This window comes from Oryctolagus cuniculus, chromosome 4 (assembly GCF_964237555.1).
Source record: "Oryctolagus cuniculus chromosome 4, mOryCun1.1, whole genome shotgun sequence".
Taxonomy (NCBI): Eukaryota; Metazoa; Chordata; class Mammalia; order Lagomorpha; family Leporidae; genus Oryctolagus; species Oryctolagus cuniculus.
Genome location: NC_091435.1, coordinates 161,440,118 through 161,467,626, shown reverse-complemented (window position 1 = coordinate 161,467,626; position 27,509 = coordinate 161,440,118). Strand labels below are relative to the sequence as shown.

Genomic DNA, 27,509 nt, shown 5'->3' with positions numbered 1-27,509 from the left:
GGCTCCATGCCCAGCTTATTCACAGGGATTATGCGATTCCGTTCAATGAAACAGATCCATGGCATCTTCTACCACTAAGTCAAAAATTTCTTTCAGATGAATGGGCAAGGAAAATGCGCTATTAGACACATAATGGCACATTATTTAGCCATAACAGAATGATATCGTGACAGTTGCAGCAATATGGATGGAATGGACGATCATTATGTTAAGTGACACAAAGACATAAAGACAAATCGCATGTTTTTATTCAAATGTAGATTTGTTTTATTTAAAAGGAATTGATCTGAACTTTAAATATTGGTTACTAGAGACTGGGAAGGACAGGGTGAGGAGGGACAGAGGGAGGCTGAATAACAGGTATCTAACACAGTCGGATACGAGTGCCATTGCTGAGTGCGGGCACTGTGGTTCACGATAATGCGTTATACACTCCATGAAGAAGTGGAAGACAGGGGCTGCTAATAGATGCCTAACACAAAGAAAAGACAGAGAGATGGAAAGGCTACTTCTCTGGCCCTGTTAGTTTCTACTGTGTATGTATGTTCAGACATTGCACCGTACCCCACAAAAAAGTACATGTACTACAGTCATGCAACAATTTTTAAATAATTTGTAAGAAAGAAGAAAATCTCTATAGCCTCAAAGAAAAATCTGATAATATTCCCAGTAGTTTTTAGATTTTATTCTAAGGCTGAGAAATTCACTGGCAAGAGAAATAGAATTAAAAAACAGACCTTTCCCATTTATCCAATGCAATGTGAACATTTGCAATGCACCATGGTTGTTAATACTGAGTTCTATTCACTTTTATCAGCCAGCCTCCCTTGTACAGTTAAACTACTTTCTCATGCTATGTTCTGTCAATTGTCACAATAGTTAATGGCAAATTCTGCATCAACTACTACCTAATTTTAAGGCATTTCTAATTTACTACCAACTACAAATTTCATTTTGCCAGAGCAAAAATAATTTGTTTGTTTCATGTTGAAAATAGTTTTTCAAATCAATTTTGATGGTACACTTCCCAAGCCCTCTTATCTTCCATTAAACTAATGCTTTCAAGCATAATTAAGAACAGGCTGGAAAACTAAATATATTGTAATACTCCTCATAGTCAAGAGAACATATCAAAATAAATTTCCAATCATATCATTACATCAATCTGTACTATGACTGCGATAGTATTATAACCATAATTAATTAGTTATGGTATAAAATACTAATAAATCTTTAGAAATTAAATGTCTAATTTTTCAAAAACCATATGTCTTTGTAAATTGATTATTTAGAATTTAGAGGCTTTTTAATTAGGAAGAAATTTATGCAATGCTGTGTGTAATAATTAGGAATCAGCTTTTCTGCAATACTATTGAACATCAGCAAAAAATTAAATCTTTGTAAAATAGTCTGGGTTAATTATAGTATTTCACTGTCACAAATCAACATATAGGTAAAATTTAGAGGTTAATGTGGCATTTCCATTTCTTTATCTTCTACCCAGCCTTATAATCTCAGTGCTGGAATCATTAACAGAATCCAAAAATCAATGAGAAAGGGGAACTCTCTTCAGTGATTAATACCTCTAAGAAAGTTTTCATTTTATCCAATAGTTTCAGCAAATCTCATCAATCCAGGTTAAACATTTAACACACTCTCTTTTTTATTCCCCAAGGATAAAGCAGGGATATTTCTGAGCCTGGCCATCACTTTTGGTAAGTGATTATTTTGACAGAAGACACAAAACCGGCTCTGCCAGGATGGTGGGAACATCACTGGGGGCTGAACAAAGACACTGCTGCAGTGAGACCTCATGACGTGGGTGGTCAAAGACCAAGGAGACAAGGAAGGGGACTGATGTCAGTCACTTGACACTTTCAGGGGCCTATGAGAGCAGGTTTCAAAGCTGAGGCCCGCCTGGGTCCACAACTCTGGTTCGGGAGGTGGTCTAGGACAACTCTGTCCCTGCCTGCATCAGAGAAATGCGTGGAAAGTAGAATCAATGAGGGGGGGAATCATATGAAAACCAGGACTAACGGCCACATCATACAGAAACCAGCTGTTTCTCCCTTCTTGTTGTACCGTCTCCCACTTCAGTTCTCTGAATATACTCCAGCCAATGTAGTTTGCACCTATAGGTGCCGCAAGAATAAGGCTAACCTGGGTAAAATTCAATTTGGTTCATCAAAGTACCATTGTTTATTTCTTCCTTTGGAATTCATCTTTTTCAATAAAGATCTGGGTCCTGTATTTGCCTCAAATCACTGTCCCACTGTCTGTCCAGGGAGCAAAATGACCCCTCCCTTATAGCTCCCAAAGTCACTGCCTGCACCTGTTGGTCTTCCATTGTATACCTTCAAGCCGTTTCTTCATCTGATGGTCTTTGGGAAGACCCATTAAACCTCTTCTGTGTGTGACTACAGAGTGACACTCTACCAGACACATTGGAACTCGGGCAGAACTGGTCTTAATTGTTCATAGGAAAAAGGAGGAATGGCTGCAGTACCTCTGCTTGCTGCCTCTGGCGGATAACAAACCTGAGAGGAAGCCACACTGATGGGGGAGAAATCACTTACGCCTACAGAAAGAAATTTTAGGCTTTGACAGCTGCTAAGTCAGTAAATGAGAATCATTTTATTCTGGGCAAGCACAGCACCCAGCGCATCTTGAACAATGAGCAGAAGTTGGCGGCCCGAGGGCGCTAGCACCCCAGGTTGTGGATGTTCAGAGGAGTCTCCCAGGAGGAGAAATATGGGACAAGGGGCCTAACTAACCAACACTGTCCCTATGAAAGCATGATTTCTCATCATCTTCTGTGGAAGGCACAGTTCTCTCAAAGGCAGTCTCAGAAAATGGCTTCGATTCTCTAATTTTCAATTTAACAGATAATATCACACATGGCCCTGGGAAAGCCCTATTGGAAAGACAAAGGCCTCTGCCTCAACCCAGGAAACCATCTCATGCCTGGATGCTTTTAACAGGCTCTGCACTTTATCCAAACTTCAAAATCTACTCTGTAGCCGGAGAAAAAAATTAAGAGGCTACCATGACTCTTCTTAAAAACCATTAAGAAGGTTTTTCTTTATTTTCATCCTGACATGCACACAACACACACATCTTCCATCTACTGGTTTACGCCCAAATGGCCACAACAGCTAGAGGTGGACCAGACTGAAGCCAGGAGCTTGGAACCCCATCCAGGTCTCCCACTTAGATGGCAGGGGCCCAAGCACTTGAGCCATTGTCCAAGCCATTGTCTTCCAAGGATGCCTATTAGCTGGGAGCTGGACTGGAAGCAGAGTAGACAGATCCACACCCGCACTCCAATGTGGGATGCACACCTCACAAACTGTGGCTTAATCACTGTACCACAAAGCTCACCCCAAGATTTTTAAGGAACTCCTACCTATCATCAAGACCAGTTCCACTCCTTTTTCCATTTTATTTAAAAAATTATTTTCATTTTACTTGAAAGGCAGAGGTCTAGTCCACTCCTTTAAGTTGACTAGCAAGGCCCTCCCACATTGGCCCTCTTTGGCTTTTCCAACTCCACTTGCCACTGTGACCCCTGTTCTCAGGTCCTTGAGATGTGGTTCCCTCTGGTCTTCTTTCAGTCCACTTTTCTGGCCAAATTTCAGGTTTCAGCTGACTTGTTCTTTTTCCCCTAAAGGCTTCTCTGACTTTTGGAAGTGAGTCAGGTGCCCTTGCCTGTGCCCTAGGATAGTGTTGTTTGTTCCCTTGTTGTCTATGGATTGGTCAAGGTTGCCAGGGACAGAAACCCAACTTGAATCAGCTTAAGCTAAAAAGGAAATTTACTGGCGACTACGTTAGCTCACAAGGCTGAAAGAAATGTGGGACAAACAAGTCTGGGAAAAGGAGGAATTAGGGGTGGGGAGCTTGCAGAGCCATGAATTCTGCACTGGTCTTAGTGTATCTGTAAGAATTCTTGACTGTTTCTTCTTGAGTCATGCATTTACCCTAGAACTGTAGCCCAGGTTTAGAGAGAATATGAAGAGGGTGGACCCCATTCAGACCACTGGCTAAGCCCTGACACAGAAAGAGGGGTATGGAGAACAGGAGCAGGGTGGGGCCAGGGGCTGGAATGTGCCTTACCTACTGCTGTGAAACCAACAACCACACAGTTTCAGTGGCAAATGTGAACTTTTTTAATGTGACAAGAGATTGACTAATAGTGTATGGGGGTTGTGCTTTAATCTGCAGATCTTCCTGAGCCAGGCTTCTTGTGGTGAGGGGAAACTGAGGCCTGATTCCATGTATGCTCACTCTGGGACCCAGGATGGAGAGGGGGCCCTTCTTACAGTGGTAAGAGACTTGTGATACAGGAAGACAGCCTGAGTGGCATACTGAATTTTTTACTATTCTATTGGCTGAACGTGATTGCTTGGCCGAACACATGGTCAAGGGGTAGGCAAGGTATTGTACCTCTGGTAGAAAGCAAAGTAAAGCCACATGGCAAGGAACATGGGGGGGGGGGCAAGGGTGGATGAAGATCCAGGGCCAAAGATTCCATCTACAAGAACTATTTGTCAAAGGAAGGAAAACATAATTTCTGGAAGAAGGAAGCAGACAGAACTGTGGCACCCATTCCGGTCTCCCGGATAATGCCGCCACTCCTGAGCAGACAGAAAAGGCAGAAAGATGGCTTATTTACCCAACTCTGCAGACCCAACACAGTGTGTGACACACAGAGGCAGCCAATGTAATTATAGGTTGACTTTAACATAAGTGATCAGGGGTCAGAGAGGACAGACACACGAACCATCTCCCCCAAGAACTTGAAATGTGGTCGAGGAGGCCAAAGCTCATGTAAGTAACTGGAACAAAACAGACAGAAACATGTGCTGCTGTAGTTGAAGCAGAAGGCGGGGGGCATGATGGGGAGGGAGACATGGATTCCAACCAAGGAAACTGAGAAAGGGCCCACCAAGGGCGGGATTTCAGCAGAGCTTTGAAGGGGAAGGAAGCAGCCACCCAGTACCTCCTGGGTGCCAGCCACTCAGCTCAGATGAATGGTGTCATCTCACGTTCTGATAGCAAATGTGACAAGTTGGTAGCATTCCTGTGGTTTCCCACATGAGGTCTGCGAAGCTGAATGCCCAAGGTCACCCAACCAGAAGCTGACGGAGCCTACCGTCCTTTGACCATCAGGGCTTTGTCCAGTGACTGACACCGAGTTCATGTGCTATGCAAATGTGAATCAAATAAATGAGCAAATGTATGGTTCATTCAACGAGTCTCTGGCAAGTGGGGAAATCAAGGAAAGGCACTTGAGACAAAGGGAACAGTAACAGCCAGCTGGTATAACAAGAGGGAAGGCACATTTCAGAAATGCCCAGTGGATGTGTGACCACAGAGTGGCAACACAAGGCCAAGGTTGGGAACAAGGAACAAATGTGGAGTGAGGGGTGTATTTCGCTCTGCCGACAAGTATCTCTCAGGGCCGTGGCTTACGACTCCATGGACGACCTCGCAGGTTAGAGTTTATGATGCATTTACAGCAAAACAGATGGTAGATGCTATGTAATACGTAATCATTTGGAACCTGCACACCCACATAATTTTTTATTATCAGCCTGCTAATGCAGGAAAGAAATGCACCTAACTGGGAGGACAATTTATTTCTTATTCTCTCTTAAGCTTCCTGAATAAACAGAACTTGGCTACAAGGTCTTCCACCCTCAAAAGCAGGCTCAGACCTGGCTGTCGCAGGCATTTTCTGTAGAAGGCTGGTCTGTCTGCAACTGTTCTTTTCTGGAGATCATGTAGACAGCTGAGATAAACTGCAACTCACTAATGCCAAATATATCACACATCAGCCCACCTCCTGCCACTGCAAGCTCCTAGCAGAGAAAAGAATGTTCTCAGGTTAGGCGAGATGTCAGCCTCCTTCTGGAGAGAGGGGAACCAGTCCCACGTGTGGGTGTGATTGCAGAGCTGTGGGTTCTGTTGCCTTGAAGACAAGAGAGCTGAGGAACAGGGGCCTGCCCCAGTTTCTTCCATCCCATCATCAGGCAATTGCGGAGCACCGTGACCATCCACGCCTTTTCATTTCTAAAGACAGCAGTCCAGAGTCTAGTGTATAATTCTTAAGACAAGGTCTCTGCCCAACTCAGAGGACAACTCTCCCATTGTAATTCTGCACACTGGTGCTTATTCTGTTCTGTTGGTTAACAGGAAATAACACCAATAAATAAAGCTGGCAGAGAGAGGGAGGGAAAGGGAGGAGGGAAAGAGAGTGAGTCAGAATGAACACCACTGTGCTAATTTTTCACATAAGCATCTGACAACTTAGCTGTGTAGTAATCAGGAGCCCCACAGGGGGCACATGGCTTCCAGATCATCTTTATACAGACATGGTAGTGGGGAGGTAGTAGGTGTTTGGCTTAGTGTCCAAGACATTGGTTACGGCACTCCCGTCCCACTCGAGAACCTGAGTTCTATACCGGTTCTGCTCCTGACCCCAGATTTCTGCTGAAGACTCAGCTGGGTCTCTGCCACACACATGGAGAGCTGGATTGAGTTCCTGGCTCATGGCTTGGGTCTGCCCCTGCCCCAGCTGTTGCAGGCACTTTGAGAGTATACTAGTAGATGCGAGCTCTGTCTCTCAAAACAAAACAACTATTTGCATTGAATGTATCCCAAATGTTAAACAAAAAATAAACATGCATATATGCTGGGTATTTTGGCAAAAGTAGATTCTGTTTGTTAGGTTGTTTCAAAAAGTTAAGGCAGAGGAGGCAGGCATGGTGGCATAGCTGCTGCTTGGGATGCCTGAATCCCATACTGGAATTTCTGGGATTGAGCCCCGCATCTACTTCTGATCCAGCTCCTTGCTCATGAGGTTAGGAGGCAGCAGGTGACGGCTCAATACTGGGGTCCCTGCTACCCACATGGGAGACCTGGATGCAGTTTCTTGCACCTGTCTTCAGCCTGGGTCAGTCCTGGCTGTTGAAGGCATTTGGAGAGTGAACCAGCAGAAGGAAGATCGATCGATCGATCGATCTCTCTCTCTCTCTGTCCCCACTTCTTTGTCATTCTGCCTTTTAAATCAATCATTCAATCTTTAAAAAGGGGAAAAATGGTAAGTCATGTTTTTCTTTTCTTTCTCTAAATAGAACCCATGCTGCTATCTACCTGAAAATGATTTTACAGACTCGTTTGCTGTCATATGGTAGCTACCGCCCTCCCAACCTCATATGGACACATCTGGGGGAAGTGCATTACTCAAAACATCTATTTCCTTACATATGATTCCAACTTGAGTAAATTAAGTAAATATTAATGCTTACCCACTCCTTAGTGTGTTCTAGGCACTGTTCTAAGTGGTTAGAATACAAATTTCATCCATGTAAAAATTCTATAAGGGAAGTATCATGTGCCCATCACTAATGTGGGCAAGAGGAATAATCTTTGTGAGGTCACACAACTAAGCGAGCATTGCATTTAGCACTGGGGCACAGGAAATCTGGCACCAAAGGCTACCACTGCGAAACTGCACTCCCTCTCGCTCCAACCCACTTTGCTTTCCCAGTGTGACCCTCGTCCCTGGGTGGATGGCAGCGCTCCTTAAAGACAGGACTCCTTGGGAGGGTCCCCTAAACACAAGGCAAACAACCTCAAGGCTATCTGACATTAACCTTGGGTTACCTGGTTTTTACTGTCTAGTAACTATAACAGAGCAGTTTCTCATTTGACTAAAGCCTATCATTTTAATTATATATCTTTGCTCCAAATGGATTATTTTACAAGAGATGCATGAAGATTTAACAAATAGAAAAATGGCAACTTGAGTAAAGGAAGAGAAATAAGAAAAACAGGAAGAGAAAGAAAGAAAGGAAAAGGGTAAAAGTAACCAGATGGGAAGGTCAGGGAGGGTAATACATGGCGAATGCAGATTCTAGAGGAGGGGAAATCCTCTAAAAACTAGCATGCATGAAAGAAAAATTAAACTACGGTAGAAGCCACATTAAGGAAAACACAAAACACATATGCATGGGTTTAAATTTTTTTGCATCAATATAAGCTCATCTTTTAGTTCCATTTTCTATAAATCCCATATAAGAACAAAGCCTGTGAAAAAAGGAGAATTCAGGACCCAAGGAAGGGAATCTCTAAGATGTCATTAATTGGATTTTGACCTCTAGCTATTAGAAGTGTTCATTAAGGTTATGTCAATATCCTTGTTAGTCTTTAGAATATTCTGTAGTCTTTTAAGATACAGGAAATGATATTTGATTTTGTCCCAAATGTGGCCTCTTGAGTCCTGGTTGCTTGTTTATTTTTTCTTGAGCAAAAGAAGTCTCCCTACAGGTTGGCATGTGAGATAAATCTTGTAGAGGAAAGAGGGGGAAATAATTCCACAGGAAGGAAGGATTCATTGTGACAGGGGCTAGGTCAGGGAAATAGCCACATAGCTGCATTCCTGGAAGCAAAGGCCTGTGGGAAACCAAACCCGAGCTGAGGCTCTTTGCTCTGCCCTGGGATGGAGTTAGGTTGCCCTGGGGGCCCAGCACAGACCCTGGGATTCTTGGATGTTCTGTTTTAGATTACAGCGGGGTTCACCCAATGGGTACAGAGTCGGGGAGACTACATGCGACATTTGCTCTAGTCTGAAGGCTGGTGTCCTGCACATGGGACGCGAAGGTTCTAGAACCTCCCTAGGAGCCAAGCCAGCTGTTCCACTGATTGTAGCAAAGTGCCGTGGTCAGAGAGGAAGCCAGCACTAATTTCTTACTCATTCCTTTTTCATTAGTGCTCAGATTCTTTTCTCCATGAAAATAAGAAATTCTTGAACTTAAAAAAAAGATTTATTTATCTGAAACAGAGTGACAGAGGGAGGGAGAGACATAGCGATCTTCCACCAGCTGGTTCATAAAGGCCAGAGCCGGGCCAGGCTGAAGCCAGGAGCTTCCTCTGGGTCTCCCATGTGGGTGGCAGGGGCCCAAGTACCTGGGCCATCCTCTGCTGCTTTCCCAGGGCAGTAGTGGGAGCTGGATCAGAAGTGGAGCAGCTGGGCCTCAAACTAGTGCCTAAATGGGAAGCCAGTCACAGACGGTGTCTTTAACCACTACACCACAACAATAACCCAGAAATTCCTGAATTTTAAAATGATATGCCTAGAAAATTGATGACCTTCCTCCCCAACCTAGTTTATATCATATCTTCTGTTAATTCTCCAGCCATGCAGCTTACAATGTCTCCCTGCAGTTTTAAAAATATCCATCCCCTGGGAGAGCCGTTTGGTGAAGCTAAAATGATTCTTGGGACATCTGCATTCCCTATCAGAATGCCTGGGTTCATGTCCTGACTCTGGTCCCCATTCCAGGTTCCTGCTAATGCACACCCTGGGAGGCAGCAGGTTATGGCTCAAGTACTAGGTATTTGACACTCATGTGTGAGACCTGGATTGAATTCCCTGTTCCTGATTTCAGTCTGGCCTGGTCGTGGCTATATGGGCATCTGGGGGAGAGAACCAGCAGATAGGAGATCTGTGTTTGTTTCTGAAAACAAAACAAAAACAAAACAAAACAAAACAAAACAAAACTCCAAAGAACCTGTCCTCTGGGAATCCATTTCTTGCTTCAACCGACCCCTTCAATCCTCAATTCCCAAGGAGAGTTACCTGTGAGGCCCTACTTCGATTCATCATGGAATCTAAGACACTATTGAGTATAAGACACAGCACCGATATTTCATGTGCTACTAAAACAGCCTGCTTACTGCACTCAGTTACACCATCAGTGATATCATCCATCCCAATTTCAGAAATGCAGTGATGTCAAATAAATGCCAACATCCACCAAGTGAGGCATCTCCATTGTCCCTGTCCTACTGGAAGCTTCCTGGACCTCAGTTCCCTAGGAAAACCCAAACATGGATTATCTTTCCCATTTTTCGGCTGATCAGCCATAGGCACAGAGACACGATTATCTCACATGCCCACAATATCCCGTCACCTGTAAGAGCCGAGACTAGGACCCGAGGTTAGGTTTCAGTCTCCTATAAAGACCTCACCTCCTCACCACAGCTCTTAGCAGAACCCTGCGTTTCATGAGGAAATAACGAATATTTCTTGGCCCCACAGACTCTGGACAGGGTCCCTTATTTTATCTCCGCGGCAGCTACCTGTCAGTGCGTAGGGCTTGGAGCCGGTGGTGGGGAGTTTGTACACACCAAGACTATCTAAACAGACCATTAAGCGCTAGTAAAGCAACACATGTGAACGACAGGTCAATAAATCCCCTACAACTGATGTTGCCGGCAGAGAGCGGCTGCGGTCGGGTGTTGCTGTGTTTACATAAAATCAATTTTACAAGCGACCTTAAATAATTAGGGAAGACACCATCATACGGAGCATAGTCCATGCTCACTGTAATAGCTTCGCCATTCGTCTCATTGATCCCTTTTGTTTGATATTATGTGTGGGAATTTTTGTCTTCCAGGCTGCTACCTCCTAGGCTGGCTTCTTTATGAGATGCTGAAATGCTACCTTACGGGAAACCAAGACACGAGTCCGTATCAGTATTTCACAGATGAAAGACCTTGAAGTCAGCAATCGGCTGAATTCTCATGAGGTTAAGCTTTACCTGTATTTTCCTTTAATTTTCTAATCTCAAGCTCTTAAAACATTTAGGGTCAGATAAGCTGGGGCAGGGGGTATGTACCGTACACACTAAACACAGATGTCGCAGGAAAGAAATAACAGCTATGTAGGATTTTATGATGACAGCAGGAGATGCTTAGACTAATGTGTTTTTTAATCTCAAACTTCTAGCCTTCTAGGTGATGTTTATTTATCCTCTATAAAGTTTAAATAGATATTTCACTGACATCACACAGCCATTAATGATGTGTTGCAAAGATACTGGATGAAACCAAGTCTTAACAGGGACAGCATTTGCTTTAGGGACTGCTGTGCTGGTGATTCACAAGCCAGAGGTAGCACACCGCATGAGCTGTCCCAAGAGGGAGAACAGAGCAACTCTGGCTTGTGACTAGTGCTATAAATTCATATTTACCATGGGACATTGCAAGTTCCATCTGTTCCCTAAAGTGCCTGCATAAACTAAGTCTTTGTAAGCCATCTGCAAAGTGCCCTGGAGTGCGCATGACGGAGCCCTGTGTAAGGCAATGTGGTGATTTTGCAACTTCAAATAAGGTTCATTTTAATTGTCATTGTTAAGATCAAATACTTTGCAGCTGTCTTTTTTTTTTTTTTGCAGATGAAAAACAACTTTGATGGTTCACATGAGGAACTCTTATATTCTATCTTTTAATGTACATTGCTGTACTTTAGTGCTTATCTCTATTATGTGCTTAACAAATATTTTTGAGTTAAAAAAAACTGTGACTAGGAAAAGGTGATGGGCAGCAAAGTGAGGAAAACCTAAGACTCTCAGGTGAATAAGAAGTGGGTCCTGGCCATTGCTTGGCTATTGAGAAGCCCTGAGACGACCGTGCCCATGGGACTGGAACCTCTGGCTCTTGTTTTCCTCACTTGGAAACTGGGCATGTTGGATTACATGGCTCAAAGGTCACTGTCAGTTTGAAAATTTAAGTTCTGGGGCAGGCATTGTGGCAGCATGGGTTACACTGCCACTTGGGATGCCTACATTCCGAATGGAGCGCCTGGGTCAAGTCCCGGCTCCCCTGCATCCTACCCAGTTACTGCCACTGCACACCCTAGGAGGCAGCAGGTGATGGCCCACATGCTTGGGTTCCCGCCACCCTTGTGGGAGAACTGGATTGAGTTCTGGCCTCCTGGCTGCAGCTTGGTGTATTCCTGGGGGTACAGAAATCTGGGGAGTGAATCAGCAGATGTAAGATCTCTTTAACTTTCTATCTTGCTCTGCCTTCCAAACAAATTAAAATAAATAAATAAACTTAAGATGTGGGTTCTAAATATCAACCATATTCCTCTCAGGGCTGAACTCTAACCTTGCTTAATTTTCCTATCTGGGGAACATGACCCAATTTGAAAACTGGCTCCTCCCTTTCTATTTACAAACCTCTATATCCACTGGTCCGGAGATTTTCATTTATCAATAACCACCTACTTTAAATGAAACTGCTTACTAGAAAAGATGGCTTAATTAATTCACTTGGCAGTTTTTAAAAAACATTTATTTATTTGAAAAACAGAACTACAGAGAGAGGGTGAGACAGAGAAAAAGACACAGATCTTGTATCTGCTGGTTCTCGCCCTTGATGGCCGCAATGGCCAGGTTGGGCCAGGCTGAAGCCAGGAGCTTCATCCAGGTTTCCCATTTGGGTGGCAAGGGCCCACATACTTGGAGCATCTTCTGCTGCTTTTTCCAGGCCAGTAGCAGAGAGCTGGATTGGAAACGGAGCTGCCAGGACAGGAACTGGTGCTCATATTGGATGCTTGTGTCGCAGTTGCTAACTTAATTCTCTATGAAACAATGCCAGCCCCATCAGTTGATGATTTTTGTCTGCTTACAAAGACCTATTTACTATTACTGTAGTTTAAGTAATAAAAACCCAATTTATATATTGAAATAACTGGCTGCCACGGGGCTCTGCCTGGCATTCAGAATGCTCTGAATGGGACTGTTCATATCACCTCCACACAGGTCTAGCTGCAGGTTGCTCCTCTACCTAATAAGTGCACAAAAGCAATGCATTGCTCAGAACACTGTTTCGTTAAGTCCCCTTTTCAACATGGTCGGTATTTAGTCTAACAAGGAAAGCAAAGAAAGGACGACTAGACAAAGTCCAGGAATACCTGTTCTTCTACTGCTGATAAGCTCTCTGCATGGGGCATGTCTAAGCGCAATCTGTCATTACCACAATGCATTATTTGTCCAAACATCTGTAGGTCACATTATTTCCCTATAAGCCAGAGAGAGAAAGAACAAAACCATGGTGGGCTATTAATCACTTATTCAGCATTTCCCAAGAAACACACACACGAAAGAAAGGAAGAAAGAACATAATGTAGCCGGCGCCGCGGCTCACTAGGATAATCCTCCGCCTTGCGGCACCAGCACACCAGGTTCTAGTCCCAGTCGGCGCACCGGATTCTGTCCCGGTTGCCCCTCTTCCAGGCCAGCTCTCTGCTGTGGCCAGGGAGTACAGTGGAGGATGGCCCGAGTACTTGTGCCCTGCACCCCATGGGAGACCAGGAGAAGTACCTGGCTCCTGCCATCGGATCAGTGCGGTGCACTGGCCGCGGTGGCCATTGGAGGGTGAACCAACGGCAAAGGAAGACTTTTCTCTCTGTCTCTCTCTCTCACTGTCCACTCTGCCTGTCAAAGTCCACATTGCTCCTGTCAAAAAACAAAAAAATAAAATAAAAAAAGAACATAATATATTGAAAGAATAAATATAGGGCATTTTTCATTATTATGAAACAAGCCACCAAGTTCCTACCAAATCCACATGGGATATTTGGAAGGCTTTGGGGGCCATGTGGGGTTAGAAATGAGACTGACACCCGATGGAGGACACAGAGGGTAGATCTCATTTCCTTCAGAAGGAAATGGAAAATCACATTTGTATATCTTCTCTGTGTTAAAACAGATTCCAATCCAGTGTATGGAAAACCCAAATGGATGATGTGAACCAAGAAATTCTTGGGACAGCCTCATACCAACAGAAACAGGTAGACCTGGGGAGTAAGGTTCAGTGTCCATTCATGCCCACTGAAAAGAAATAGTGTGGGTTCCTGGCTCTCCGCAGCTGTCAAGATGACAGGGAACTGCACAGGTCAGCCGATGTTCACACATCTGCTGACATGGCCTTGTCTCCAAATGTAAAAAAATCTACCACTCAGGATCAGCACATGTGTACTGCCGACCTTCCCGGGAGGACTTCAGCTTCACAGAACAGACTGGATTACAAGGTGACATAAGGACATGGTTGTATCTGGGGTCCTGAAGTCTGGTAATTACTGAGACAAAAATTCCTTCTTTCCGCGTATTCTACACTAAAAAACACAACATTCTGAGAACAGTTGCAATTGTGTCCTGCTGGACTACATGCATCTCATGAACAGTAGTGGAGTCTCTACTATATGTCACACAACAGGTGGTTTTCTGGGCAACTGACATAGGCTCCCAGGGAGGTGGGGTGGGAGGGGGTAGGACTGTGGCAGAGAGGGGAGTGGTAAGCTATAAACAGTAGAGTAAGCACACTGCTGTTTTATGTGTCAAAGCTTATACAAGTAAATAAGACTTTGAGGTTCATTAACAAACACTGTGATACACATTGAATCTGCAATAAATAATACTCTAAGAGTGCTCCCTCTGGGCCTGACATGGGTTGAAGAGCTATATGAAGACTGGATCATTTATTCCACACTTATCCTGAAGAGATAATACAACATTATCCCCATTCCACAGATGAGGATGTTGAACCACAGGGAGGTTCAGTAACTCTCTCAGACACAAAGCTAACAAATAGTAAGTAGAGACTCTTGAATTCTTGAATATGGCTTCAGAGTCCAAGATTTTAATCATTCTCTCTAAAACAAGAACAGTATGGGTGATAGATAACAGCTGACCATAAACAGTGCTTCCATTTTGAGTATCGTACCTGTGTCCCAGCGTACATCTGTATGCTTGGACAGGGTCAGGGAAGTTCGTGGTAGAAGGCATTGCACTGTCTCTCTCACCCTACAGCCATTGCTCATCTATTAACTTGTAATGACAGGTAGGCACCCAAAGACCCAAGTTTGCCACAAAGAAATGTATATTTTTTTGACAGGCAGAGTGGACAGTGAGAGAGAGAGACAGAGAGAAAGGTCTTCCTTTGTCGTTGGTTCACCCTCCAATGGCTGCCGCGGCCGGCACGCTGCAGCCAGCGCACCGTGCTGATCCGATGGCAGGAGCCAGGTACTTATCCTGGTCTCCCATGGGGTTCAGGGCCCAAGCACTTGGGCCATCCTCCACTGCACTCCCGGGCCACAGCAGAGAGCTGGCCTGGAAGAGGGGCAACCGGGACAGAATCCGGTGCCCTGACCGGGACTAGAACCCGGTGTGCCGGCGCCGCAAGGCGGAGGATTAGCCTAGTGAGCCGCAGCGCCGGCCAAAATGTATTTATTATTTAGCTGCTATATATGAGCACTGTTCAGGCCTTTTATGCATCAAAAAGATAAATGGAAGTTCTCCTGTACCAACAATGAATCAGAGAAACCAAAAAGGGACCCAAAAGACAGTGGCCACCTTTCCTGACTCAAGCACCACTACAGAACCTCTTACCAGGGCGGCAGCCATCCAGACTAAAGCAACAACAGGACCTGGTGCAGGAAGCCCTCAGTTAGAGATTGATGGCTGTGATGGTGCCTTCAATACCTACTACTCTGAGACATAAAACAGATGCATAATATGAAGTCATTCAGCTCTAACCAAGGGGTGGCAGAAATAAAATGTTCCCGAGAAGGCATTGCATCACCTACCATGCACAAGACTCCCCAGTTAGCGCCTTTTCTGAGGCTAATAATTTCTCAGAGGTGGATTATGCTAGAGGAGGATAATTTTCCTGGCTTTATCTTCTCCCTGGCTGATGTCCTGTAACACAGTTTTGGTGGCTGGCACCATGGACTAATGATTTTTCATTATTTGTTGACAACCTGGTTTATTTCTGTCTGCTTTGTTTTCCGTGAAGATGGTTCTCAGCCTTGAAAGTAATCAGATTATACTGCCCTAAATAAAAGGCAGTGGGGAGGGGGAATCAGCATTGTGGCACAGCAGTTAAACTGTCTGCAATGCTGGCATCCCATAAGGGTGCTGGTTAGAGTCCTGGCTGCTCTACTTCCAATTCAGCTTCCTGCTAATGTGCCTAGGAAACAGCAGAAGATGGTCCAAGTACTTGAGCCCCTGCAGCCACATGTGAGACCCAGATGAAGCTCCTGGATGGCCCAGTCCTGGCTGTTGTGACCATCGTGGGAGTGAACCAGCAGATGGAAGATCTCTTGCTGTCTCTCCTTCTCGCTCTGTAATTCTTCTTTTCAAATAAATTAGTCAATCTTTCTTAAAAAGGCAGTGGGTTTCAGCCAGTGCCGTGGCTCACTAGGCTAATCCTCTGCCTGCGGTGCTGGCACCCTGCGTCCTAGTCCCAGTTGCCCCTCTTCCAGTCCAGCTCTCTGCTGTGGCCCAGGAAGGCAGTGGAGGATAGCCCAAGTGCTTGGGCCCTGCACCCACATGGGAGACCAGGAAGAAGCACCTGACTCCTGGCTTCAGATCGGCACAGCATGCCAGCCGTAGCAGCCATTTGGGGGGTGAACCAACAGAAAAAGGAAGACCTTTCTTTCTAACTCTGCCTCCCCCCCCCCACCCGGCAAAAAAAAAAAAAAAAAAAAAAAAAAGAAAAAAAGAAAAAAAAAGGCAGTGGGTTTCAGGAAAGATGCCCAGGGGGGAAAAAAACATGCATATAATGATCTGAGAGTCTTCCTTGTGAGGTTAGTCTAGAAGTGGTCCTATGGTTTTCTGTAGGCAACTCAAGGCGATATACCTGTTTAGGGTAACTAAATTTCTGATAAAATTATCAGCAGCTGAAGGAAGCCACCTTCTTCACTCTGCAGAGCACAACACACACACTGGGGGTGGGGGAGAGGGGCGAGGCAGGCTGAGTCCAGCCATGTCAGGACAGGTGGGGGATGGCATCCATTTATCCCTGCAGCTCTCCTCTCCACTCTTCTTGAGCCTTGGGAAGCTACTACCTACTCTGGCCTCTGGTTGGAGACTGACTGACAGGGAAAGGGAGTCTGACGTTGAGAGACGTACGTCCCCAGCTTTCTGTAGCTGGGGTGTCATCAGGTTGCCTGTGTTCTGTTACTGAAGGCACCGTGGTTTTGCAAGTGGCTCTACCACTCTCTGCAGCATCTGGTACCTACGCCTTTCACTCTACAGTTCCAGGCTAATGAATCCCTGCTCCCGCGGGTACCAGCATACACTTCACCATCTCTTCTTGAGCTTTCTTAATATTACCAATAGCTTTAGATGCTGTTCAATTATCCTGTTTCTTGCTGGGAACTCACCTGGATCAAAAGTCCTGTTATGGAACAACTGGTTTTAGATGTGCTGATGTGTTCCTCATCCTCAGATCTTGTTTCCTGGGTCATGGAATCAGCACAATGTGTGAACATATCCATGGGCTTGTCCGTGCTTTCTAGATGGTGACCCCGTGTCCCTGGCTTCCATATCCATCTGTGTCCAGTCAGCCATCTTATCCTGAGTTTTCATTCTGTTAATAATTCTGCTTGAATTTTACCATGTCTGTTAGTGACTCAAAACATCAAAGCTTCCTAAGGACGTAAGGTTACCCTCATCCCTCATCTTTTCCTTTTCTTTTTGGCAACATAATGTATGATGGTTTCCCAACAACATATCCTGTCCAGCCATGCATTGCTCTGGCTTCTCCTCTTTGAGTTACTCTTCCTTTCTGGCTTATTCTTCTCTTGCCTATTCATCCCCCAACCCTGGGGGCTGGATGCCAAACCAAGACAAAGACAAATGGCTTCTGCAGCTGAAGAGAGTATAAGTCACAGAATAAAATCCAGTGACAATTCTTTCAGATTTAGAAGGGACCATGAGAAGTTATGGGGTCCATTCCCTGCCGTGGGAGAAGAAGTGCATTTCCAGGACCTTTTCTTATCTTTTCTTAAACTTTTATTTAATAAATATAAATTTCCAAAGCACAACTTTTGGATTATAGCGGCTTCCCCTCCCCCATAACCACCCTCCCACCAGCAACCTTCCCATCTCCCGCTCCCTCTCCCATCCCATTCACATCAAGATTCATTTTCAATTATCTTTATATACAGAAGATAAATTTAGTATATACTAAGTAAAGATTTCAACAGTTTGTGCCCACACAGAAACACAAAGTGTAAAATACTGTTTGAATACTAGTTATACCATTAATTCACATAGTACAACACATTAAGGACAGAGATCCTACATGGGGAGTAAATGCACAGTGACTCCTGTTGTTATTTTAACAATTGACACTCTTATTTATGGCGTCAGTAATCACCCGAAGTTCTTGTCATGAGCTGCCAAGGCTACGGAAGCCTTTTGAGTTCTCCAGCTCTGATCTTATTTAGACAAGGCATAGTCAAAGTGAAAGTTCTCTCCTCCCTTCAAAGAAAGGTACCTCCTTCTCTGATGGCCCGTTCTTTCCAATCTCACTCACAGAGATCTTTCATTTAGGTGTTTTTTTTTTTTTTTTTTGCCAGAGTGTCTTGACCTTACATGCCTGACATACTCTCATGGGCTCTTCAGCCAGATCTGAATGCCTTAAGGGCTGATTCTGAGGCCAGAGTGCTGTTTAAGGCATCTGCCATTCTATGAGTCTGCTGTGTATCCTGCTTCCCATGTTGGATGGTTCTCTCCTTTTTAATTCTATCAGTTAGTATTAACAGATACTAGTCTTGTTTATGTGATCCCTTGACATTTAATCCTATCATTATGATCAATTATGAACTGAAACTGATCACTTTGACTAGTGAGATGGCATTGGTACATGCCTCCTTGATGGGATTGAATTGGAATCCCCTGGCACATTTCTTAACTCTACCATTAGGGATAAGTCCAATTGAGCATGTGTTGAACTGTACATCTCCTCCCTCTCTTATTCCACTCCTATATTTAACAGGGATCACTTTTCAGTTAAATTTAAACACCTAAGAATAATTGTGTGTTAATTAAAGAGTTCAACCAATGGTATCAAGTAGAACAAAGAATACTAAAAGGAATAAAGTAATAAGTTGTTCCTCAACAGTCAGGACAAGGGCTGATCAAGTCATTGTTTCTCATAGTGTCCATTTCAACAGGTTTCCTTTTAGGTGCTCGGTTAGTTGTCACTAATCAGGGAGAACATATGATATTTGTCCCTGTGGGACTGGCTCATTTCATTCAGCATGATGTTTTCCAGATTCCTCCATTTTGTTGCAAATGACCGGATTTCATTCATTTTTTTACTGCTGTATAGTATTCTATAGAGTACATGTCCCATAATTTCTTTATCCAGTCTTCTGTTGATGGGCATTTAGGTTGATTCCATCTCTTAGCTATTGTGAATTGAGCTGCAATAAACATTGAGATGCAGACAGCTCTTTTTTTTTTAAAACTTTTATTTAATGAATATAAATTTCCAAAGTACGGCTTATGGATTACAATGGCTTCCCCCCCCATAACGTCCCTCCCACCCACAACCCTCCCCTTTCCCATTCCCTCTCCCCTTCCATTCACATGAGGATTCATTTTCGATTCTCTTTATATACAGAAAATCAGTTTAGCATACATTAAGTAAAGATTTCAACAGTTTGCTCCCACACAGAAACATAAAGTGAAAAATAATAGATGATTTTTTTAAATGATGATGAAATCAGATCAGACCTATGCAGACAGCTCTTTCATTTGCCAATTTCCTTTGGGTAAATTCCAAGGAGTGGGATGGCTGGGTTGTATGGTAGGGTTATTTTCAGGTTTCTGAGGAATATCCAAGCTGACTTCCATAGAGGCTTTACCAGTTTGCATTCCCACCAGCAGTGGGTTAGTGTCCCTTTTTCCCCACATCCTCGCCAGCATCTGTTGTTGGTAGATTTCTGTATGTAAGCCCAGGCCCTTTTCAATTTCCAGAGTACAAGAAGATCCTGTCTATGAAGCAATTAGTTATTGAGGTGCTAAAGAATACTGGGCAACTAACCTAAAGACTAGATTTTATAGCTAAAATTGATCAGATGAGAAGAAACCCTGGGGATCTTTCATCAACAATCAGATGATTTATTATGATTTCTAGGACCTGTGTATCTCTCCACGTCTTCCTACTTCAACAACAAAGGTAACATCCCCAAGTCTCTACAGTGTGGAGGTCTGTTGTGTGAGCCCTTTCATGTTCATTGTTTTTCTGGACCCCCTCAGGTACTAGATGACTGGACTCTCTTGATGTTCCGTGTTGACTTCTTTTCCAGGAAAACTTCATGTAGGGGTAGACCCCAACCTAAATCTCCTAGGACCCCTTTAACCTCTCTTAGAAATCTCATGTTGACCATGGCTGAAAGACCACTCTAAAACTCCAACTCTAGCCCTGGCCTTGCTTCTCAATTCAGGATGTCTACAACAGCCTTGTTGACTGTACCTGCCCCGTTGGGTGTCTGATATTTCAAACAAATGCTTTCAGATTCCTGCTCCTCTAGAATTCTTATCTATGTTTCTCAAAGATAATGACCATTGCCAAATTTTTCAGGTCACAGCCTTGTTTGGATTCCTACCTTTCCTTTATTCATAGACTTCAAACCCGTCAGGAGAACCTGTGACTACCTCTAACACAAATTCCAAATCTATCCATTTTACTCATTGTGCATTTTCAAACTGGCATCTTCTCTTGTCTGGAGAGCATACTACAGCCTTCTAAATGATCTTTTGATCACTTCTCGGCCTTTTGGCTAAGATCAAGTGTCTAAATGATCTTTTGGCTTCCAAAACATCTGGCTGGTGGCTAGAGAGCAATTTATTTAAGTCAGTGGCTTTCGGCAGGGGGCAATTTTTTCTCTCAGGGGATACTGGGCAGTATCTGGAGATGTTTTTGGTTGACATGACTGCAGAGAGTGTGTTCTGCAAGCATCTAATGAGTGAAAGGCAGTGGTGTTCTTAAACAGCCTGAAATACTCAGATGAGTCTATTAAAAACTCTCCAGACCAAAATATCCAAATTCCAAGATTGAAAAGCCACAGTTTAAATGGAAATTGCATCATGGATGGGGCCTGTGTTGTGGTTTAGTGGATTAAGGTGCTGGCTGCAACACCAGTATCCCATATAAATGCTGGTTGAAGTCTCAGTGGAGCTGCTCCACTTCCAATCCAGCTCCCTGCTCATTTACCTGGAAAAGCATTGGAAGATGGACCAAGGACATGGGTGCCTGCCACCCACATGGGAGACCCACATGGAATCCCAAGCTCCTGGCTTTGGCTTACCACAGCTCTGGCCGTTGTGGCCACTTGGAGAGTGAACCTCCAGATAGAAGATCTCTCTCTGTCTTTCCCTTCTAAGTTTGACCTTCAAGTAAGTGAATAACTCTTTAAGGAAAAAAAAAAAAGAAATTAGATCATGTCATGTCATTATTTAAAACTCTCCAATGGCTTCTGTGTATATTTAAAACCCAAGCTTCTTACCAAGTCCTCAAATGGCGTCACCCCACATGCTTCTTAGACCTTATTATATATTACCCCAACCCTTTTCCATTCTCAATGTCCCAGGTCAGCGCCTCAAGGTGTTAGCAGTAGCTGTGCCCCTGAAACACCCACCAGCCAGATTTCCCTAGGGTTCCAAGTCAAGTTGACATGGAACCTCCTCAAGGAGACTTTCCCCAACCATCCAACCTCAAATATCTCTCCTGCAGTCTCTCACACCACCACTTTTTATTTTATGATTGCATTTATGACTCTGTTTTCTGGTTTTCATACTGTTTACATATTGATTCTTAGCTCATGAGAGCTGGGAACATTTTCAAGCTTTATCCACAAAGCCACAGTAAACGTAAAATAAATATTTGTTGAATGAATTAGCTTCATGTTTGGATTGTAAAGACTGAATGACTGTGTGTGCTTCTTTAGTGGCCTAATAGGAACATACACATGTGAGAATAATTTTTTCCCAAGGGCCAACATTTGCTAGAAAATACTTATTGAGCACCTCCCACAGGACAAGTACTCCCCTTGTCTCTGAATGTTTGTAATCGTTCCTTTCCTGGCTGGCCTATTCATTCATTTCTTTATTAATTCAATAATCAGCAGGCCAGAAACTGTGATAGGTGCTGTGCTCTTGATAATGACCAGGAAACAACTCAAGACCTTGAGAATCCCTCAGGCTTGACCTGCCAGCACTGTCTTCCAAGAAATAAAATCTGCTAATATTACCTTGTGATGTACTCTGCCCCCACTGGCGAGGTCTGAATGGTGCCCCACCCTCCCCTCCTCAACTCCCGAATCTGTGGATGTGAAGTAGGTGGTTGTGACCTTATTTGGAAAAAGAGTGCAGATGTGATTAAGTTAAATATCTCCTGGTGCGATCACCCCAGGTCATCCAAGAGTGCCTGAAGTCCAATGGTCAGTGTCCTTTCAGCGGACACTTGGGGATGAAGAGGGGAGGGCCACGTGGAAACGGGTTTGCAGCCACAGCCAGGCAATGCATGGAAGAGGCAAGCAAGGGTGCCCTCTAGGAACTCCACAGTGAGGGCAGCCCTGCTGGATCTCGGACTTCTGGTCTCTAGACATTTATTTTATGCCATGATGTTTGGGGTGCTTTGTCAAGGCAGCCACAGGAAACTAATGTCAAACTGCTATACAATGTACTCTTCCTTCTCCGGTTGTCTCCTAAGGCTCTCCTGGCTTCAGCGCCTGCCTGCTGTCCAAGGCTTATGGCCAGGCTCTGTCAATGCCTCCCACAGGCCCCCCACCTCCACACAGGCCATGGTACAGTAACAAGGCATTCTACCCTGTCTTAGACACATGCTGGTCTTCCTGCCTATTTCTCCAACTCCTCCTGTTTTAGGTAAGCTGAAAACTCCTACTTAGATTTCAAAGCCCAACGTAGATTTCTATGGTTCCTCACTTTTCCTTTTTTTTTTTTTTAAGGTTTATTTTATTAATTTAAAAGAATTGCAGAGAGAGAGAGAGGGAGCAGACAGACAGAGAGACCTTCCATCTGCTGGGTTACTCCACAAAGGGCCGCGACTGCCAGGACTGGGCCAGACTGAAGTCAGGAGCTTCTTCTGGGTGTCCCATGTGGGTGCAGGGGCCCAGGCACTTGGACCACCTTTTTTTTTTTTTTTTTTTTTTTTGCTTTTCCAAGGCTCATTATCAGGGAGCTGGATCAGAAGTAGAACAGCTGCATCTCAAACCAGTGCCCATATGGGATACTGGTGTCACAGGTGGTGGCTTACCTGCTACACCACAATGCTATACCCCTCACTCTCCCTTTAGGTACTTCCATAAGCACCTTAATACCCTCAAGGAACTAATTATGAAATTTCTTCAGCTTGCAATGTATACATTTATTCTAACACTAATTTTTGTGTTAGTATATTCTGATGACTAACTTATTAATTGTAAGGCATTTCATTTATTCTTATTTTTAAAGAGATATTATTTCTCTGATGGGGGAAGAGAGAAATCTTTTATCCACTGGTTCACTCCCAAAATGCCTGAAGCAGCCAGGGCTGGGCTATGCCTAATGCAGGAGCCAGAAACTCTGCTATGAAGGTCACAGGGATTCAAGTACTTCAGCCACATCCACTGCCTCTCAGGCACATTAGCAGGAAGTTGGACTGGAAGCGGAGGAGCCAGTATCTTAATCAGGCAAAATGGAAAGGGACGTGGGCATCCCAAGTGCGACTTAACCCACTGTGCCACGGTGCCCACCCCACAATCTCCTTATTACGAAGAGGATTACAGAGGTGGGAAATGTGGAGCATTGCTTAAGCTGCTGCTTGAGACACCAGGCTCCCATACTGGAGCACCTGTCCTCTGCTTCTGACCCAGCTTCCTGCTAACGTATCCTGGGGACAGCAGTCGATGGCTCACAGACTTGGGCACCTGTTACCCACTTGGGAGACTCAGACAGGGTTCCAGGCCCCTGATTTCCTGCCTGGCCCACCTGGCCATTGAGGGCATTTGGGGGGGAAAGAATCAGTAGAGGGAAGCTCTCCCTTGTCTCTGTTTCTATCTCTGCCCCTCAAGTTAAAAAAAATTTAAAAACAGGATTACAGATAAAGTGCCCCTTTAACCATATTCCAGTCCCTGTTCTTCCCCAGAGACATAGCTGTGTTGTTCTAGACCTGTGTATATACAGTAGGCGTGTGTGTGTTTTGTTTTGCCATATACCTTTTCACCCAGTTCTGCTAAAAGATAAACATTTAGACAGTTCCCAACTTGCAAGTTTTACAATGTAGACATAAACATTTTTGCGCCTGTTCACTTGTGCCAATGTGATAACATTTCTTATGGAAATAGGAACACAGAGGGGAACGGAATCACCAAAACAAATTCCAGGAAATACCACCAAATCCCCCTTCATCGTGGGAGCAACACAGAGCACCACTTTCTGGGGTTAGACTTAGGCACCCACACAGTCAGGCACACGACAATCATTCACCAAAAATCTGTAGAGTGGATGACCATTTCTGTCTTTTGGCAGAATGTGAGTGGCTATGACGCAGAATTAATGGTACATTCCTAGTATGCTGATCCCTAACAGAGTCTCATACAAAATAAGCATTTAGAAATACTCACTGCTGTTAAAGGGATACACACTCTCAGTGCATCATTCTATGCCATGTTTCTCCATTCTCTGCAAGAACCTCTTAAGTGCTCATCAAAATCAGAAGAGGTAGGGGCTGGCACTGTCGTGTAAAAGGTGAAGCTTCCACCTGCAGTGCTGGCATCCCCCATGGGCACCGGTTGGAGTCCTGGCTGCTCCGCTTCTGATCCTGCTTCCTACTAATGTGCCTGGGAGAGCAGCAGAAGATGGCTCAAGGCCTTGGGCCCCTGCACTTACGTGGGAGACTTGGAAGAAGCTCCTGTTGCAGCCATCTGGGGAGTGAACTAGCAAAATGGAAGATTCTCTCTTTCTCTATTTCTACCCTTCAAATAAACAGACAAATCTTTAAAAAACAATCAGAAGACATAAAAGGAGCTGCTATGTATTGAAAAATTGTGTTCTCAACTGAGCCCACCTTTGAAAACATGTATAATCAGGGATTTTACGTCTAGTTCACAAAACGTCACTAGTATTTCAGTTATTTAACTTTTTCACATACATGTAATGTGTTTTCAAGAGCTTAGAACAGCAACGTGTGTCAACTTCCTAGCCTGTAACCTCACTACCCCGCCTGTGGACAGGTGCATCTGCAGTAGGGAGTCTCTCAACGGGGTTCAGATAATGGGTCAGGACTTGCAGGTGAGTATCAGAAGATAGGGAGAGAAGTGGAGCAATGAGTCCCTCAGGTTGACCCTTGGGCCAGCACTAGGTAACACGAGGCAGGGTTCATCTGAAATGTAATGAACACACCTGGAAATCTACTTGCAATTAGAAAGGGAAAATGAATTAACCTACCAAGGTCGGGTCTATGTGTCAGCTGCTGCGGATGCAAAGCAGACCCAGGAATGCCTGGTGATGATGCGACTTTTCAGTGAACGCATGGACGAGTCCTTATAAGCAATTTGTGTGTGGATACATTGGTGGTCCTCAGTTAAACCAAAGTGTGTGTGTGTGTGTGTGTGTGCGCAATTTAAATAACACATTCCACTGGCTGTCTCTGAACTTGTCTTCGTATGTGTGAGTGTAGTCTACATAAGACAGATTCTAACCGTGACACATGAGTGAACAATACTTTTTTTTTTTTTTCAAATTAAGTGGCAGAGCTTTCATTACCTGTTGCACTGTTTAAGGCATTCTTTAGTTTAAGATGCAGGAGAAAAGTACAAGTGCCTAGTAAAGACATTCCCAGACCTTCATACATCATGGCATGATTACAAAAGCAAATGAATAAATAAATTTAGAATCTCCTATAGCTTGCCAACATCCATTTTACCAAGGAAGTACATTAAAAAAAGAATAACAATTATTATTTACTGCCATCACCATTTCATAAAAGCAAAGCTTGTTAGGCCTCCTTCTCTCCAAAAATGCTGGGAATATCTTGGAATAGAGAAGTCTTTCATGTTGAAGACATAGGTCTATAAAACACTTAGGTTTACCATAATTTTTTTTTTACCATTTTCTAGTTTCACAGTGGAGCATTGACAACCTAATGACTTGTGAACTCCAGATAGAGTGACCACTAAAAAACAAATCAATTTATCAATTAGCTAATTAATTAGGGAAGCAAGATGGAGACAGAAGGGGAGGGTGAGACAGAGAGCTTCCCCCTGCTATTTCACTCCCCAGATGTCCACAACAGCCAGGGCTGGGTCAGGCTGAAGCCAGTAGCTTAGAACTGCATCCTGTCTCCCACGTGGGTGTCAGGGACTCAAGGGTTTGACTCAGCATCGGTTGCCCTCCAGGGTGTGTGCAGGCAGGAAGCTGAGATCAGCAGTGGAGCAGGGATTTGAACCCAGGCACACTTCATATGGGCTGTGGGCATCCCAAGAGGAGGCCACCAAACGCCCACTCTGACTGATACTTAGGAACTGTTAGCTGTAAACAATTGGGCCCTGTAAATTATTTCCTTTATGTTTACTTATCAAACTTCTCCCTCCCTCGTTTTCAAAGTTCTGGTTCTGCCAGTTTTCTAGGAATCTTAATGCCATCTACATAGATTCTAAAACCCTTCAAAACATGGGTTGTTTCTATTGATTGCTCATTTCAAACACTTAGCACTTAATTCTGCAGACATCATGTAACATATGTTTCTCACTTACTATTTTCTTAACAAATAGTAATATTCAGAGGACAAAGGCCAAGAATCATGTTACAGTGTGCATGTGTGGCAGGGGAGCAGGGGACAAGAAAATAATGAGTAATAGACCTGCTACATTTTAGTCTTGCAAATGTGGCCTATTTCTTAATTTCTTCGAGCTACCACTTCTCACTTGTAAAATACAAGTAACACCCACATAACAAGATTGGAAAAAAACCTGAGGAAAGTGTATGTGAAGCCTTAGCACTGTCCTTAATACAACAATGGTCTTGAAAAGAAATGAGCCTAGCTGTGGCTCCCAGCTACCGGACAAAGTCTGTAGGAAGGAATCTCTCCGTAGTCTCTGTAAGGATGCATATACATGTGATTTATAATAGTTTCATTTAAGATTTTATTTATTTGAGAGGCAGAGTTAAAGATCAAGAGAGGGAGAGACAGAGAGAGGTCTTCCATCCGCTGGTTCACTCCCCAAATGGCCGCAACAGCTAAAGCTGCACCAATCTGAAGCCAGGAGCTTTTTCCAGGTCTCCCACATGGGTGCAGAGACCCAAGCACTTGGGTCATTTTCTACTGCTTTCCTAGGCCATAAACAAGAGCTAGGTGGGAAGAGGAGCAGCTGGGATTCAAACTGGTGCCCAGATGGGATGTCGGTGCTGCAGGCAGAGGCTTAGCCTACTTTGCTACAGCTTAACTGGTGGTTAAGATGCCAGTTAAGAGGCCCACATTCCATACTAGAATATCCAGGTTTGAACTGAAAAGGGTAACTTGATACTCAGCTGTGGCTACTGACTAGGTTTCTCCCAGTGTGGGCCCTGGGAATAGGTGATGGCTCAAGTAAATGGATTCACCACCCGCATGGCCGACCTTGACTTAATTCTTGGCTCCTGGCTTGGGCTACGCCCAGCCCAACCCTGCATATTGCAGGCATCTGGGGAGTGAACCAGCAGGTGGGACTGAGTCTATCTGGCTCTGAAATAATGGCCACACTGTTCCTTGATGCTCTTTCCATGGAGAGATGGGATCTGTGTTCCCTCTTGAATGGTAAGGCAGAAGTGTTGCCATGGCATTTCCATGGTTATGTCACAGAAAGCTATGCTGCTTCCACA

General features: G+C 44.2%; 1 protein-coding gene across 1 annotated transcript in view; it reads right to left on the bottom strand.

The window, feature by feature from the left end:
- The window catches only part of RARB (retinoic acid receptor beta), a 436,317-nt gene that overhangs the window by 222,142 nt on the left and 186,666 nt on the right, over positions 1-27,509 (bottom strand). The gene's annotated exons all lie outside the window — the stretch shown is intronic.